We start from the raw sequence: 17,123 nt of genomic DNA, 5'->3' as shown, positions 1-17,123 counted from the left end.
AAAACCAGGCCGTCAGCCCCTTCCAGAGATGGGGAAACTGAGGAATGGAGAGCTCAGGTGTCGCTCCTGCCACCAGAACTGGGGGCAAGGGGTGCGCAGGGGTCAGAGCGGGGGACAGAAGCCAACAGCCCCATTCCGCTCCCTGCAGCCCCGCCGAGGTGGGACAGCTGCGGGGGCAGGTGCGCGGCTTTATGGGGACAGCTGTGCCGGGGCCGGGCCGCGCAGCCCCGCGCGGTGAGGCTGCCCCGGGCCGCTCTGGGGCTTTGTTCCAGCGCGGAGCCGCTCCCCCGGCACCGGTTCCGCTGCGCTCTGCGGGGACAGGGGGGCGCAGGTGAGGTGGGGAGGGGGTGCCGAGCCCCGCTGCCGGCGCCGAGGCTGGGGAAGGGTTAACGCGGGGAGCGGGGGCGGCGCGGGGGCGGGCGCGGAGCGGCGCGGGGAGCGCGCCCGGGCGCGGGGCTGGCGCGGAGCGGGGAGCGCGCCCGGGCTGGCGGCGGGCGGATGCCGGGGCGGGCGCAGCGCAGCCGAGCCGCGCTCGCCGCACTCGGGCAGCGGCTGCGGAGGCGATGAGAGGCCGGCGGGGCTGAGCCGAGCCGAGCCGCGCCGCGCCGGGGGAGGCGGAGGGGCTGCGGGCAGCGGCGGCCGCCCGGCCCCGGATTTCCATGGTGCCGGGGGCCGCCTGCATCCCCCCGCCCTGAGCCGGGAGGCGGGCGGCACCGGAGCGGCGAGGGCTGGTGAGTGGCGGCGGATGGCGAGGGGCTGCTGCCCGCCGGGGCGCGGGGGGTCCCCGGGGTGGGGGCTCCGCTGGGCAGCTGCCGCCGGAGGATGCGGGGAGGAGGCTCGGGATCGTGGTCGCCGTGCCGCCCGCAGCTGCCCGAGCCGGGTGGCACCGGGGGCCGCGGGTGGCACCGGGGGCTGCAGAGCGCGGGGTGGTGCTCGGCGGCCCCGGCCCCGCCGCCGCGCCGGTCCCAGCCGTGCCCGCGGAGCTGCGCGGGGGTGCCGGGGGAGCCTGGGGAAGTGATGGAAGAACCCCTGCGACTGCCCGGTTCCAGGGAATCCAGCTCCTGCTCCCTCCCCGAGCCGCTCCGCGTTCCCATTAGACATCGCTGTTTCCTCGTTAATTCTGCGGCCGCTCGGTACCGCTCAGTCACGGTCTGGAGCCGATGCAGCGGGATAAACTCATCTCCATGAAAAGTTCCTGCTAGCAAGGAGGCGCTTTTTGGAAATCACCCTTGAATCTTAGGGGAAAAGACATAAAATCCCCACCAAAACTTTCCTAAATACCCGCAAGAGCCTTTTTGGAAGGTGATGAAGGGAGAGATGCCGAATGCACTTGTGCTCCCTTGAGGCAAATCCCAACTCCTGGGTAATGGTCCCGGTTTCCGCAGCCCCGGAGCTGTCGGATGGGTGTCGGTGACAGCCGAGGCTGCTCTGTGTGAGCTGTCCTCGCCGGTTGTGACCTCCGTTTAACCTGGCACGGTCAGGCATTCCCGGCTTTGTCTCCATTCACGCTATGGCCAATACTCGCACGTTCCTGGAGGTGAAGTGAGTGATGTTCAATTAATCTGTGTTCTAAGGGGTATCAGAAAGTCAATAGGTTAATTTTAAGCGAGGTGAATAGTAAAGTGGCAGAGGGAAAAAAATCCCCTGTGCGCCTGTGAGCAGCAGCTGAGGCTGGGAGGTGAGGGAACGTGAAGTTCTCGGAGTGCCATGATGTGAAACCACCGCTCAAAGGCTGCTCCTGCTCTTTGCTGAGCACTTGATGCTTCGCTGGTGGCTTCAGTGTGCTTGATAGACCTCAGCTGAGCTGGGGCCAAGGTCCTGTCCCTCCTGCTCTGGATGGCTTCATTGATAACGGTGTCTAAAGTGAAATGAGATGACCTACTTACAGCTGAGGGACAGATGCCTCGCAAGAATCTGTGCCATCCTCGGAACAGATGTTTGGCTTTTTACCTTTAACACAGGGGTGTTAGATCCTTTAGAACTCAATGGGGCTTTTTTGGTCTTTATTGCTGTCCTTTTGCCATTTGTTGTCACTTCGAGGACCCTCAAAGCTCAAATGTGGTATTTTAGGGTGGTGCAGGGGACCAGATAAAGCAGCTTTGATTTGCGAGGCTTGGTACGAGCAGTGAGGGACGTGACCCAACAGTGCCAGTTGAGAAATGGCTTATCTGGCAAGGCAGTCATCCCCCCCAACTCTTCTAACCACATCCCCAGCGCTTGTTGCAAGAAGATAAAGTAACCCAATTTACTCCTTATTGTCGTTATGGTGTTGTTTGATGTAATTAATTGTGGAGTTTCCCCCCGGCTCAGAACAAGTTGGTGCGGTGCAAGCAGGTAACAGATGCTGCGTAAGATCTGCACATAATCCACCAATATGATGGAAGCAGCTTTTCCCATGCTCTTCCCGTGCTCTGCCCTGTTCTTTGCATTAACCCTGAGCTTCCCCTGCTTCCCGGCAGAAGGGAACTCCAGCTGGATGCAAGAGGGAAGCTGCAGACGCAGGCTGGCTGCGGGAGCCCGGAGAAGGAAGGGGTGACTGCTCCTGCCCTGTGCTCTTTAACTCTCCTCAGCAAATTGCATTAGGACGTGACAAATTGGCTCACAAAGCAGCTAAATGGAAATGACATTTGGAGCAGTTTGCTGGGCAGACCCCGTGGAGTCTCGGGGAAATGTGTGGTTTGCAGGCTCTTCCCGACATCTCCCATTTAGGTACCGCCATGAGGCTTTCCAGAACTTACTTCGGGAACTCCTGTTGCAGCTAAATGTGGGAATCTCGAGCATGCCTGGGAAAGGTTGCCCAAAAGCTAGGGCAGATGTAGGTGCAGACTGTCTCATGCCGTGGGCAGCTGAGATGAGGAGCTGAACTGGGAGAGAAAGCAAAGCCGATATTTAGAAATTGCGTGAGTGGTGAGAAGCTGAAGGTGGGAAGCTGGGCTGGCTGCTGGGTGCCAACGTGACGCTCTGCTGGGGGAGCAGGGACACCTTTGTTCACCAAGGGGTGATCTCCTGGGGGAGCAGGGACACCTTTGTTCACCGAGGGGTGATCTCCTGGGGGAGCAGGGGTACCTTTGTTCACCGAGGGGTGATCTCCTGGGGGAGCAGGGGCACCTTTGTTCACCTAGGGGTGATCTCCTGGGGGAGCAGGGGCACCTTTTTTCACCTAGGGGTGATCTCCTGGGGGAGCAGGGGCACCTTTTTTCACCTAGGGGTGATCTCCTGGGGGAGCAGGGGCACCTTTGTTCACCGAGGGGTGATCTCCTGCAGGAGCAGGGGTACCTTTGTTCACTGGGGCAGGTTTGTGGCTCTTGGAGAAGGGACTGCGCCGCATCCCAACAGGAACGTGCGCACCTGCCTCTCTCATCCTGCCTCTCCGAGCACATCCGTGGCTGCTCGAACACGGCAGTGATCAAGCTGTTTTAATTGGCCCCTCTGCAGCCTGAATAATAAATATGTAATGGGGGAGAGTGCCCCCCTGTTCCTCACGGCGCTCAGCCTGTCATTTTTGACGGGGCAGCGCGTGCTCTCCGCTCTCCCCATCCCCGCGCTCGGGCTCCGCTCCCCTCACTTCCACCCTGTGCAAACCGCGCTCCTCCATCTGCCTTTGGCATCCTTAAAAAGGGGGGGGAACCTGAAAAAAGATGAACCTGAGCACGCAGTGCTCCTGAGACAGGCCCCTTCACATTTCTAAACACTCTTGATTATTCAGCTAATCTTTATTTCATGGGCCTGTTACAAGAAACACAAACGGGGGAGAAAGTAGAAGGCGGTGACACATTTAAAATACACAAGAAAAGTGCTGGCAGGAATATAATCGTTCTTCTTCCAGCAATATGAAATATTTATGGGCCTAAGTTGTGGCAAGATTCTCTGCCTCCCCTCCCACCTAACTCCGAAATGTTTTTCCCGGTACAACAGGAACTGGGGACAGTGGTGGTGCTGCCAGCAGTGCCCTGTCCCCCCCCCTCGGCTGTCTGCAGGGCAGGGGCACCCAGCTGGCCGGGCACAGCGTCCGTCTGTCCGTCCCCTGGAAGGGAGGGGAAGGGAAGGGAGGAGCGGAGCGCTGGCCAAGCTGCCCGGCTCAAACGGGAGCAGAGCTGTTACAGTCTGTTAACTCGAAATAATTCAGCAGCGTCCCCTCGGCGAGCTGTGAAAAGCCCCCTTTGAGGTGCCCGTGTTGTGGAGGAGCCGCTGCTCCCCCAGGGCATTCTGCTATTAATTCATTAGATCTGAGGGTTTCTTCTCTCGTCCCCCCTCTTTTCTGTTCCCCACCCCCCTCCCTGGCAATTCAAACAGTGATGAATGGACAAAAATCCCTCAAGGGAAACATTTTTTCACTTAGTTACAAAGATTTCATGGCTAATTAGAGTAAATGTGGTTTTTAGAGTGTTAATCTCTTAACCAGCTTGGCTGGGAGGCCACCGCCACAACAGCAAAGGGGAGGGCAGGGGGAACCAAGGCGGAAAAGGTGCTCCCAGCTCCTGCCGGGGGCTGGATCTGAAGGAGCTGAAGTGTCGGTGTCAGCCGGAGCATCCCTGGGGACCTCCTCGGCCGCGCTCGCTGGGTGCCACCTTCCTCCCCGGGCAGGGCGAGGGCACAGCGAGACTCGCCGGCTTTCGGTCCGAGGAGGCCACGAGCTCTTTGTGCGCCCGAGCGGGGAGCCGGGGATGAAAAGCGAAGCGGCAACAAAAGCAGAATTGAGCGCGCTGTCCTTGGGCGGCAGCGGCGGCCGCCCGGGGCCCGTGCTCAGAGCCGCTCTCTGCAGTGGAAATAAATGGATTTACTGCGGGGTGGCGCCGGCGGGGACACGGGCTGGGGGAGCCTCGCGGGGTCCCCACGTGCTGCTGTGGCACAGGGTGGCCCTGCCACCTCCAACCCCTGTCCTGCGGGGAGTGCCCGGTGACACACGCGGGCCAGGTGGTCCCTTATGGCCAAAGGTGTTTGGCGGATGGAAGTCATCTCTTTTTGCTGCTGTGAAGGGGATTTATCCTCATGTTTGCAGTGTTTCTCTTCCCTCCGTTCTCCCCGCCTGCGCTGCCTCCCTGGCATCCACGTTGCAGCCTGGCTTTGGATTTACCTCCAATGGGAAAAAAGGCAAAATGAGCTGAGTAACTCCTGAGCCTGCTCCCCGTGGCAGCCCAGCACCCTCCCTGGGCCCCACGGCCAGCACAGAGAGAGCTGGGGGAGATTGGGGGTGGGATGTGGGCTTGAAATTCCTCCTCATCCCACTAGAGGGGATCCTCTGGATCCAACTAAAAACCGAACACAAACCCAGCCAGGAGCAAAGCCGCGCTGAGCTGCGGCCTCTGGCTGGTGGCGATGGGGGCACGGGGTACAAGGGGCCGGAAATCTGACCTGGGGCTTTGCTGACCGCAGCACCGGGGGGGGGGGACAGGAGGTTTTTGGTGCTTTTTTGACATTCCCGGGTGATCCAGGCTGGCTGTGGCTGTGTCCCCACTCCTTGGCCGTGGAAAGGTGGCTCCTCTGCCCGCTGCGCCCCAGCGGAGCTCTCGGGTGGGGCGAAGCTGCTCCAGCAGCACTTTCCCAAGGAAGCACAAGTTTCCCAAGCCCACGAGTGCAACACGTGTCAGTGGTGGACCTGGTGTGCTGCGTGTTCCCCGCCGCGCTGGAGTGGGAATTCTGCTTCGTCCGTGCGGCTCGGAGGGGCTGGGTACCGGGAGGCTGCGTGGGGGGAGCTGCCAGGGATGGGCCGCTGGCAAAGAGGAGCCCTCCCCTCCTTATCAGAGAGAGCCCATCTCATGTTTGTCCCTGTAATCGCAGCTTCTGTTTGGCTGAAATCGACCTGGGAGGTGGGGATGGGGGAGTGAGAAGCGAGATAAATGTATCCTACTAGGAAATTTAATCCAGCTTTGCCTGGGCTAAAATTGCATTCAGAGCAGGAGATAAAAGGTATCGGAGTCACGTTATGAAAAAGTCCAGATGATCTCCGAAGGCACAGGGAGAGGGAGCCTGGGAGAGCCCTGCTGAAGCCCAGGAGAGGCTCTTCAGAGCTCCTGCCTGTCCGGCCATTCCCAGCTGGAGCCTGGGAGCCCATCCCCAGCCCCATAAGGGGTCTGAGAGTCCTGCCCCAGCCAGGCCCTGGCTCTCCAGAGCCGGCTCCGTGCTGTGCTTGGCGTCACAGCAGCCTCCCAGGCAGGAACGTCCCTCGCAGCCCTTTTCCTGCTCCGGCACCGTTTCCCCACTTCATAAAAGTGAAAGGTGACATCTGAGTAAATATTGCCCTGACCTCTCACCTCTCCTCCTCCCGCTGCCGCCGCTGCCTCCCCAGGGCTCCTCTGCGCCTCCCCGGGGCTGTGCCGGGGGCTGGGGGCTCCGTGGGGCCTCGGGGCTGGAGCTCGAGCCTGGTGTCTCACGGCTGGAGCTGGACGGGAAGGGCAGGGTCCGGCCTGGCTGCCGCTCGGAGCGCGGTGAGTGGGTGTTGGGTCCGCGGTGGCGTGAGCTCTCCCTGTGCGTGTGACGGCCACCAACGCCATCCGTGTGTCACAGCCCAGCCACGTCCTGCTGGGAGCACGGGGAGGTGCTGCTCTGGCAGGAGCCTCTGTGGGAACCCGCACCAGGAATAATCCGTGTGAGCAGGAGAGTGTTCGGAGAAGGGGGCATAGGTAGGGAGGGCTGAGCGTGGGCCCAGCCGCTGACCCTCTGTGTGGCCTGGAGGGGCTGGCAGGGCTCTCCAAGGGCTGGACCAGCGGCTCCCACCTGCCCTGGCTTTGACTTGTGCATGGGGATCAGCAGTGGGAATGCTGCAGGGTGTGGGGGAAGCCCTTGGGATGCACAGGCAAATCTTATCCCATTTTCCTACTGAAGGGGCAGTGGATGGGAGAGCGACTGTCCTTGGAGAGCCATTCCCGGTGTGTCCCAGGACAGGCTGAAGCAAACAGCTCGTTTTCCTTGCTGCTCCTGTCTGCCTCTGACAGCATTTCCACACCAGCAGTTTAACCCCTGCAGTGTCAGGCTCCGGAGCCCCGTGTCCCTGTCCCGTGTCTGGGAAGCCGCAGACAGCGGGGAAAACAGGAAAGCTGTGGGGCAGCGCTGGCTCTGCCGCCGGCTCCTGACGCGCGCCGGGGAGGAAGCGCGGCCACCGCGGCCCTGCAGCCGCCGTCACTCCCTGACTCAGCGTGGAAGAAGTTCCTCCTGTCATTTCCAGGCTCAGCCAGCCTGGGAACAGGTTCCTCCCAGGGAGATTCATGTGCAGTTCTTCCTCCGTGGCGGTTCTGTCATCGGGTGGGAGCCCGCGCTGATCCCTTTTGTGTGCACCGGTCCTGCTGGAGGACACTGGGCGTCCAGCAAGAGAAGGGCAGAAATCTGGAGGTGTTTTCCAGGTGCTCCTGAATCACCCTGCTTTGGTTTGTTCACCTGGGAATGAGCTTCCAAAAAGTGAGTTTGTGCTCCGAGCCTTTGAGGTTAATACTTGGACAATGCTTAAAATTAGGCTTTGAGTTGTTTGGATTTGTGTCTCGATTTCTGGGCTCTCCGAGTTTGCCTTGGCAGGGTTTTCCTTCGAGCCCAAAGTGGCGATTTCCCCCTCGGAATGAGAGCTGAGGTTCTGGGAACTGGCAGTTGGGAAAGCTGTGGTGAATGGCAGTGTGTTGGTAGCAGGGTTAAACCCCCAGGTGACGGTACTGAAATGGGCGTTTTCCCTCTTTTTGGGGAATATTTACACATAGCAGAGCCCAGGGGCTGGGTACTTGCCCAGGTAGCCAAATCTGAGGGGTTCACGTGTGGCCAGCTCGTGTGAAGAGCTTTGTTCCCCGTGGCTGGGCAGATTTATTGGTGTCAGAGCAGAGGAACGGGGAGTTGGCTGCGGAACAGGGATGTTACAGTTCAACTCCATAAAACACGCCGGCTGTCTCCTCTACTCAGTCATTTGCCAAGTCCCCAAAAAGTCGCAGTGACAGGAGCGGAGGATGGAGCTCTGCCCTCATGATCGTATTTCCTGTCTTTGCTGGCTTATGTCACAGCCTGGAATGTTATTTAAACAAAAAAAAAAAAAAAAAAGAAAAGCCTGTGAATTTCCTTTTGATTTTTAATGGAAGTGTGAAGAGGTGGGGAGGAAAAGGGAGCATGCCTGGAGGTTTCCTAACTGCCTTGATTTTTCTTATGCTTAAAATTTGTCATTTCACAGGTTTGAAATCTGCACTGGAGTTAAAACATAGAACCATGGGATGGTTTGGGTTGAAAAGGACCTTAAAGGTCCCTTCCCTGGCAGTGTCCAAGGCCAGGCTGGACGGGGCTTGGAGCACCCTGGGACAGTGGGAGGTGTCCCTGCCCATGGCAGGGGTGGAACTGGATGTGCTTTAAGGTCCCTTCCAACCCAAACCATTCTGGAATCCTATGATAAACCCAGAGTAAGCAAATTGACAGTAAGAGCTTTTCAAAGTCCACCTTAGAATGAGAAACGCTTTTGTGTTTGCCTTAAACGTCCAAAAATCCTGACCTTTGCCATCTGCCCCTCTGGATTTCCAAATCAATTTAGCATCAGAGGCATCATCCGTTGTGTGACTGGAGCCGGGAGGGCCAGATGGAAAAACATCCCCAGCAATTTGCTTGGCTGGGAGATGCTGTGGCAGAAAAAGGGGCACTGCAGGATCCTTCTGTCCTGGCTGTGAAGTTTTCTCTGCAGTTCTCAAGGAGTTAATTCCAGCAGCTGCGAGGACGAGCTCTGTCCTGGAGTGTTTGGCTCCACTGGCAGCTGAGGAGCCTCGTGGAGCAGAATTGTGTTAAAAGCCTGCTCAGTGTGACAGGTTCAGACTGCCTTTAAAAATCTCATAGCAACCGAGGAGCTCGGGCCAAACTTGCCGAGTTCACGGGGAGAGAGAGGCAGCAGCCCCCGTGCTTGTCCCCCGGGCCATAATGAGGTGCTGCCACAAGGGCTTGTGTAACTCTGCTTTTCAGGGCAGGAATCGTGTGACAGGGACAAGTTCTGTGTGACAGGGACAAGTCGGTCCCATCGGTTCCACCAGATGAATTCCCTGGAGTCGAGGTGGCCGCGGCTTGTGCTGGGCTCAGCGGTGCCAGGACAAATTCCCAGAGAGAAACAAAAGCAGAGGCTCTTGTAAGGACTTCTAAGGGTGTTGTGTAACTTGTTTTAAAAAAAAATAAAAGATAAAAATAAGGCCAGCCCAGGGTGCTGGGTCACTGGGAGGTTTGGCCTCAGGAGGGACAGGTTGGGCGGGATTGCGCTGACTTTGCAGAAGGGGTTCTTCACTTCTGAGTGTGAATTCAGCAACCTGTGTTGGGGTTTTAACCATTCACTGCCTCACAGACTGGTGCCAATGAGCTCTGTGTCACTGAAATGAGATTTAATTGACTTTTAATAAAGGAGTGGTCTCCCTGGGGGTGAGTCCTGCTGGCACAGGGCTCTGGGCAGCTCGCCTGCCCTACCAGAACCTGCTCTCCCACCCTCTGAGCTGCAAAGATCTATTGAAAACCAGACAATTTTGGCTTAATTTCCTTCTCCTCCCAAGATTTTAATAAAAGCATTATTTTTGTCACAAACTGTGCAAATGTTAACATGAGAAGAAGCAGAATTTAGGCTCTTTTTTTCTTCTCTGCAAATTCCTGCTTCATTCTCTGCAAATTCCCATTATAAACATGACACTTGGGCAGATTATCTACTTTAGCCATCGTGTTACTGAAGGGGATATCCTATTAATTTCCTTGTCATTTAGTTTGTTCTCATCCGTGTGAGATCATTTGGTTAAAAGTCTTGTGATCCTTGATGGAACTCAGTTGCTCTTTGCTTCCGGCTTCCAAACAGACAAAGGAAGCAGCACTGAAGTGCTCCTGCATTTTCCAAGATCACCGGTTTTCCTCAGCTCTGGGAGGTTCTTTTTGGCCAAGCATCTCGGCTGGGTTGTTTCGGTGAAAGTTCCACAGGTTTGGGGCCAGAGACAGCTCCAATTGTTGAGTTTTGGCTTTGCCCCCCGAGTCCTGGAGCTTTGTAGGAATGTTTTTGGGATCTGGAGGAGCAGTCTGTGGTTGTGAAGGGGGGATTTGTAAAAAGGAACCAGCTGGTTCTCACAAGTTGTTCTGTTGTGTTTTTGGACGAAACTCCTTTTGTGATGTACCCTTGGGTTTGCCAAAGGAGTCCTGCCACAAGTTCAACTGTAGCTTCTCTCCCAGTGGCATCCTCTGTGTATTTTATGGAATCCCGGAAGTTCTGTGGTCGGTTCTTAGCCCATCTTGGTGATGTGTCCACTCGGGGCTGATGGGGTGGTTTTGATCCCTGTGCGGGTCCATCCAAAGCAGCGCCCTGGGGATTTGGGGACAGCTGGGATGGGACTGGGCCAGGGTGGGACATCTTGGCTGGGGCAGTGCTGAATCCAGGGGTGCTGAGGGGCTCTCGGGGCAGGCAGGCTCGCTGCAGCCCTGTGAAATATGGCCTCACACGTCCTTGAAGGATTTATTGTTTTCCGGGCACGGCTGGAGCCCGTCCGACAGGCTGGATCTGGGAAGGAAATGACTCAGTTGCTCTCCAGACAAGTGCAGCTTTGAAATCCAGAGAGGCAGGAGACAGCTGAGCGGTTCCGGCTCGCTCCCGTTGGAATTCCCGGTGTGGCTGTTACTCCTGGTGGGCTCTGGGTGGGACGGGGCAGGGGCTGGGAGGGACGAGGCCGGGCTGGGCAGTGGCCACGCCGCCTCAGGACCCTCTGGCGTGAGGATGTCACAGCAGAGCAGGTGACAAGGGAAGGTGGGAGCCACGGGAGCAGGGACAGGCTGTGGATGCCGTGCCAGGCTGGGAGCAGCTGGAGCAGCCCATGGCCAATCGATTGCCACGCCAGGGGCACAGTGTGGGACACAGCCTGAGCAGCAGCAGCAGCTTCCAGGGGCTTTTATGGAATATTTTCCACCCCCACAGGCAGAAACACCGTGACCCTTCCTGGGTGAGGAGTGTGGGTGCTCCCCAGCCTCCTCTCCTGTCGCTCACATTGTCCCCACAGTCCCGGGGTTTGTGCCCTGCTCTGAGCTACACAGGAACTTGTAAAGCTCCTGATTTTGCTCAGGCTTTTGGGATATCTTATCCATCAAAGTGTCCGGCCCCTCTTTAGCCTCGGAACTTCTGGCTGATGTCAGATGTGGACGTAAGCAGCTGCTTTCTCCATCTTATTATCAGCTTGGTTGGAGAGAGAGAACTTTTTAAATGACAGAGATCCTTAGCAAAGTGATGAGAGGTAGTGTTAAAAATAAAGAAAACAAGACAGCTCGTTTCATCTAAACAGAAGGGTTATTAAACAGGCTTGAATTAATCAGAGATCTGCCAGAGCTCTGAAATTGAAAAGCAGGGCAGAGGAGCAGGGAGCACACGAGTGTGAAGGAGCCACTTTCTCAAGCAGACATTGATGTCCCAGTGCTGTGGGAGAGGAGCTGATGTTCAGCTGTTGGTGGCACAGAGGTGAGATGGCTCCAGGCTTTGGGGTCCTTGCCTGGACCTCAGGACATGAGGCTGGGGGCACCTGCCATCCCTGGGAGCCCCCAGACACTGATCCCCAGGCCATGGTGGGACCCTGCCCACGGCCAGGGACCATCCCCGTGGGTCTGAGCTCTGTGATGGTCACTTCTCGAGGTGGGTGGAGCAGACTGGGCAGGGATGAAGTTGCTTCGCTCTTCCCAGGGTTCAAGCACCTTGAAACACTGTCAAAAACTGAATCAAGCACCCGAGGGATGCCCTTGGAAGGGCAGCCAGCCCTGGCAAAGAGGCTCTTGAGGGGTAAAGACGTTTCCTTGGGGTGGCTGCTGGAGCTGGTGGTGGTTGCAGCTCCCAGCCCACCCTTCCACCAGGCCAGGCCTGCCAGGGGCTGGTTAATGGGCCTGAAGGGTTCTTCAGTGCTGTGTGGCCTCCGTCCTGCATCACCCTGTCTGCTCGGCTTTTCCTGTTCATTTAAGGGCTTTTGCAGCTGTGTTCTGCCTCCCCAAGTCCTCGTGCTCCCACAGCGGCACCTGGGTGACAGCTGCTCCCCTGTGTGTGCTGGGAATGCTGGGGTTGTGACTGGCACCTGGAATGTGGAGGGGAGCAGGGAGCTGGTGCTGGGCACGGAGCAGGAATGAACCTCTCCCTGAGCATCTTCCTGCTCTTCCCACCCCTTCCCCTGCCCTCCCAGGGATGGGGATGGACAGCAGGGTGGCCTGGGGGTGTGCAGGCTTGGCTTGGCGCTTATTGCTGCCAATCCCAGGAGATAACCCCGCTCTGGAGCGGCAGGGAGCACCGCCAGGAACCCCCAAACGTGCCTGGAGGTGCTCACAGGCAGTGCCGTGCTCCCCACAGCTCCAGCACTGCTGGCTGAGCGAGACCCAGCGCTGCACAGCTGGGATCCAGCATCTCAGAACCTAATTTTAACAAATGCACCATTTCCTGGTTTACTTAGGTAACAGTGCTGTGGCTACTGTGTAAACACCTCTGGCTGCCGTGGGCAGCGGGGATAACGAACAGCGCTCGCTGCACGGCGCTGGCACAGCCAGAGGAGCTCTGGTGCAGGATTTCTGTTTAATGGAGTGGCTGGGGACGCATTTAATTTGAAGCTGGGGTTCTTCACTCGCCTGTGGTGTGCTGGAGTGAGGCCAGGAGAAGCTGCTGCTTATTTTTCTCCTGCAGTTCGGTGGCCGCTCTGTGATCCTCCCTCGTGCTGCTCTGTAATATTCTGTAATAAACTGCAGCTGGATGTCACCTGGGGACACAGTGCTGGGCTGAGGCTTGGGAGATAAAACTCCCTGCCTTGCCACTGGGACCTTTTGCTTAGCCTTGGGCAAATCATTTCATCGTTTAATCTGCTTGCACCTAAGGTCAGCAGCCATTAAATTCCATTTTGTTGGGAATAAAGTCCGTGAATAATCAAACGATGCTCAGGTGGAGAGGTGGATAAAGCTCAGTCCATCAGGACTCAGGTAGGAAACCAGGAAAAGCACTTTCTGAGGCACATAAAACTGACCTAGATTGCCTGGAGGGGTTGTGGATTCTGTTTCTGGGGGTCCTTAAGGACAGTCTAGAGAAACTCCGCTGGAATGATGGTTGTAACAGCTGGGCCTTGCAGCAGGAGGCTGCGTTAGACACTCACAACTCTCCGTCCAACTCTCATTCTTTTAACGTTATCCAAAGCCAGTGACCTCTTTACACAGGTTTGGCTGAACCTGAGCCCTCCCAAAACTTGACTAAACGAGCTATGAAACTTCACAAGTGTTGAATTTCCCCTTGGTGTCGGACTTCAAGGCAGCTGGGAGAGTCAGGGTCTGTTCTGCTCCGTGCTCCAGCACGTCAGGCTGTCACCAGCCTCGAGCCTGTCCTCAGGGACTGCCTGGGGAATAAAGTCCTCCTTGCCCAGCTCCCCTCTCCAAGCAAGGTAATTTATGAGCTGTTTCACAGCAGTGCACTCGAAGCTCAGTAGCTGCCAGCTGTGGTTTCTCAGAGAGCAGGTGTCAAGTGTCAGCACAGGGAAAGGAGAAGGTGTCTCATTTCTGCCACTGAGGTGTCCGAGGTTGGTTATGGATTTTCGGGGAAGCCCTGTGGGGTTGCTGGGTTAAATGACTGCAGCTGTGAGGCACAGCTGGGTGGCAGCCACAGCTGTGGTCCTGCTTTGGATCTCCCTGGGGGTGGGGAGTGAGGAGCACAGCTTGTCCAGACCTGTCCAGCAAATCTGGGACAATGCCAGGGGTGGCATCAGATGCGCTGTGTCCTTGTCCTCCAAACTGCAGTTCCAAATCTGGGGCTTAGGACAGGGCCCTCCCTGCATTTTCTGTTTCTCTGGACCTGTTGGGATGTGTGTGCACAGGAGGGAGGCAGAGGAGAGAGCTTTGCGCAGTGTGTGTTGAATAAACAAATATCTGGGCTCTGGACAGATTTTGTGCATAATTCCTGCGATGGTGTTTGTTATCAGGGAAATGCCTTTTCGTGGCTGGGTTCTGTTCTTCCCCTCCTCTTCCTTGTCCCAGGCCTGGAGGAAGCAATAATCACAATGCTGTGTTTTGCCCTCTTAACTCTTTCTCAGAACGCTGCCGAGCCTGTGAAATGTCATCCCTGGGAACAAGCAGCTCCGGGGAAGGGGTACACAGCTCCTGGCGCAGTTCCTGCCGGTGGCTGCCAGCACGGAGCAGGGACAGGAAGCCCAGGGCCAGCCAGGAAGGTGGATTTTGGTCCAAAACCCAAAGTGTTCAGGTTGTGTTTTAGGAAATGCTTGTTACTTGTCATCCCTGTGAGGCAGTAACCTCTGGAGAAACCTCAGAGCTGGCTCCAGGCTCCTCCCTGGTGATTTACAGCTTGCTCTTACTGTTGTTGGAGTCAAAATATTTTAAAAAAAGGCTAAGAAGAGGTGGTAGGAGCCGTCCCCATTGCTCTGTGTTACAGATCCAATTATTCACACCGAGCCGCCAGTAACTCCCCTTGGGCTCAGGCTCTTGGGTGGTGTCTGCCTGGTGGGGTTTGGAGGGATCAGTGCCAAGGCTCCCTGCTCCGGGATAGCCAGGGAAACCCTCTGCTCGGGGCATGGACGTGCCAAGGCTTCTCCTCCTGGAGAAAGCCTGAGAGCAGGGAAGGGGTTGTGTGAATGGGAGGAGAGGTTTCTGCTGGGCCAGGGGGGATTTGGCAGCGTGGAGCTCCTCTGGCTGTGGTGGCCTGGCCAAAGAGGCAGCCCTGAGCATCCAGACCTCTGATCCATGCTGGAAACATCCCAGGGCTTGGAGAAGCTTCCATCAGACAGTTTGGCTCAGATCTTTTGTCTAATTAAACCCAAACCCTATGAATTATTGTAAGGTCGTCCTCCATAGGTGACAAATGTGTCCTGAACGTCGCTCCTGCAAGGGGATCAATCCCTGCAGCAGCTCCAGTGCTTGGAGAGGTTTCGCAGGGCAGTTCCCGATGTGCTCCAGGAGGGATGAGGGTCCTGTGTTCCTACAAAGAAATGGCCAAACTCGGGGCTTTTCCCCTCATCCTGTGGGCAGATCTGATACGGAGCCAATGGAAGGGGAAAGGCTCAGGCTGGGGCAGGGCTGAGGTTGTTCCGAAGGGTTTGTTCTATGTTTGGGTTTAGCACGTGCAGCCTGTGCTGCTGGTGGCCCTTTGGGCAGGGCTGGGGGGTGCGGCAGCCTGGTGACCGCAGGGAGGGCAGTGCTGGGAGCCGGCCGCTGCCCCCGCTCCCGGCCATGAATCCTATGGAGCTCTAAAGAGCAAAAAGGGCAGAGCCCACCCCAGCTCAGGGAGCAATCCCAGCCCCTCTGCCCCTCCTGGCAGGCTCTGTCATTCCTCTGCGGGGTTTGTTCGGGGACACAGCCCCCACAAAGCCAGCATGGGATTTATGGCCCGCTCCGCTCCCCCTCTGCCCATCCTTGGGGACCCTGGTGGCCTCTGGGCAGGGGGAGCCACAGGGACAGATTGGGAAAAGCTTGTGGGGCTGGGAGGCTGGAGGTGAGGAAGGGGGTCAGTGAGGATGACGGGGTCAGTGCAGGTTCTGGGGTCAGTGAAGGCACTGGGGATGTTTTGCTGTGTCCTGGAGGTGCTGGGGCACATCCAGAGCAGGTGAAATATCCCAGGAACACAGGAGCTGAGGGAGCAGAGGCGATGGCTGAGGGCCCAGCAGTGCTGAGTGTAAATCACTGCTCACCACACCAACCCCACCCCCAAAGAAAAGCCACCGCCACCACCAGGCAAACGCAGCTGCCACACTGGTGACATCAGAATTGTGCCTTTGAGCCGTCATTTGCCACAGGAGATTCTCTTGTTGTTTTGGCTTTAATTTTCCTTTTTTCCCCTGTTTTTTGTGGGTTTTTTGGTGTGCACAAAACGCCACTAATGACAAACTGTGGTGCCCATGAGTGAGTGACAGCTGAAATGAGAGAAATGACTAATGGTGCCTCCTGAAGCCCTGTCGCATGGAGATTAAATGAGCCCTTTTTTCTTCCCCCCTCAATGAGAATCATGGGCATTTGAATAATAATATTATAGTCTCCATTAGGATGACAGTGGGGGAAAAAATCGGCTCAGACCTGTGATTATTCCTTCAATCTAATAATTATTTAAATACCAGATAACTCCTTTCAGCCTAATTGAGGCCTTTCAGCTGCTTGGGTTTATATTGTGTCCCTGAATTTACTCTCGCTTTCACCTTGCGTTACTAATAGCTGCAGATTGCTTCTGAGGCTGTATTTTAAAACTCTCTTCAGAAAAAAAAAGAAAAAGAGGAAAAATTAATGATCAAATGGTATTAAGGATCAGAGCTAAAATCACCCATTCTCCTGGTGTTTAACTCCCCAGGTGTTTGGCCTCCTCCACAGAGAATCATAGAATGGTTTGTGTTGGGAGGGATCTTAAAGTTCATCTCGTTCCTCCCCCTGCCATGGGCAGGGACACCTTCCACCATCCCAGGACGCTCCGAGTCCCGTCCAGCCTGGCCTTGGACACTTCAGGGATGTGGCAGCCACAGCTGGCAGCCTCTGCCAACCTCTCCCCATCCTTTGAGCCAAGAACTCCTTCCCCAAATGCCACCTAACCCTCGCAGGCAGTGGGTTCCCCTGGCTGTTTGGTGTCTATTGCTGAGCTCTGCCCAGCCCTGCGCCCTCATGTCCTGCCCCAGCCCTGGGGTCGTGGGAGCTGCAGGAGCTGCCCCGGGGGTGACACGGATCCGGGGATGGCTGGGTAGGGTGGCAGCTCATGGCCGTGCTCTGTCGTGTTCAGATAACGTTTGAAAGTGCAGATTCTCCTTCCCGGCTGATCTCTCCTGCCGTTGGCAGTGACTGTTCACAAACGCTCCGCAAAACCTTCCCTGTGAGGCACAGCAGAGAGGCTGGGCTCCAGCTGACAGCCCTGCTGCACAGCAGCTCCACGCTGCTCTGGGTTTGGGCTGGCTTGGCATGGAAATGTGCTGAAAAACATCTGAAACTGCTGTGGTCAAAGTGCAGAGCTGCTGTTGTCCCACACGTCCAGATGTGTGTAAAGTTAATTATTTAAATGCATTCATTTCTGGCCTGCACCGTCCTTGTCTTGCCTTGCAGTGGAACAACTTTTTAAAGATTGGGAGCTGCTGAACAGGAAAGCTGTGTGTGCTGAGCTTTACAGCAGGGCCTCCCTGTTCTCTGCAGGATCTCTCCCTTGTGGGGCTTCCCTTGAAGCAGAGCCTGTAAAGGAC

At 56.6% G+C, this 17,123-nt stretch overlaps 1 protein-coding gene across 2 annotated transcripts in view; it reads left to right on the top strand.

Moving 5' to 3' along the window:
* Positions 1–589: 589 nt before the first annotated feature.
* PLXNA2 (plexin A2) overlaps positions 590–17,123 on the top strand; it is a 139,462-nt gene continuing 122,928 nt past the window's right edge. The window contains exon 1 of one of the 2 annotated variants that reach the window (XM_048327622.1): positions 590–731. The gene's annotated coding sequence lies outside the window, so the exon portion shown is untranslated. Of the gene's footprint in view, positions 732–7,300; positions 7,393–17,123 lie in introns of those variants that run through there. The other variant, XM_048327623.1, reaches the window with a different exon arrangement.

This window comes from Corvus hawaiiensis, chromosome 24 (assembly GCF_020740725.1).
Source record: "Corvus hawaiiensis isolate bCorHaw1 chromosome 24, bCorHaw1.pri.cur, whole genome shotgun sequence".
Classification (NCBI taxonomy): domain Eukaryota; kingdom Metazoa; phylum Chordata; class Aves; order Passeriformes; family Corvidae; genus Corvus; species Corvus hawaiiensis.
Note: the sequence above shows the minus strand (reverse complement) of the source record. Positions and strands in the feature narration are given on the sequence as shown.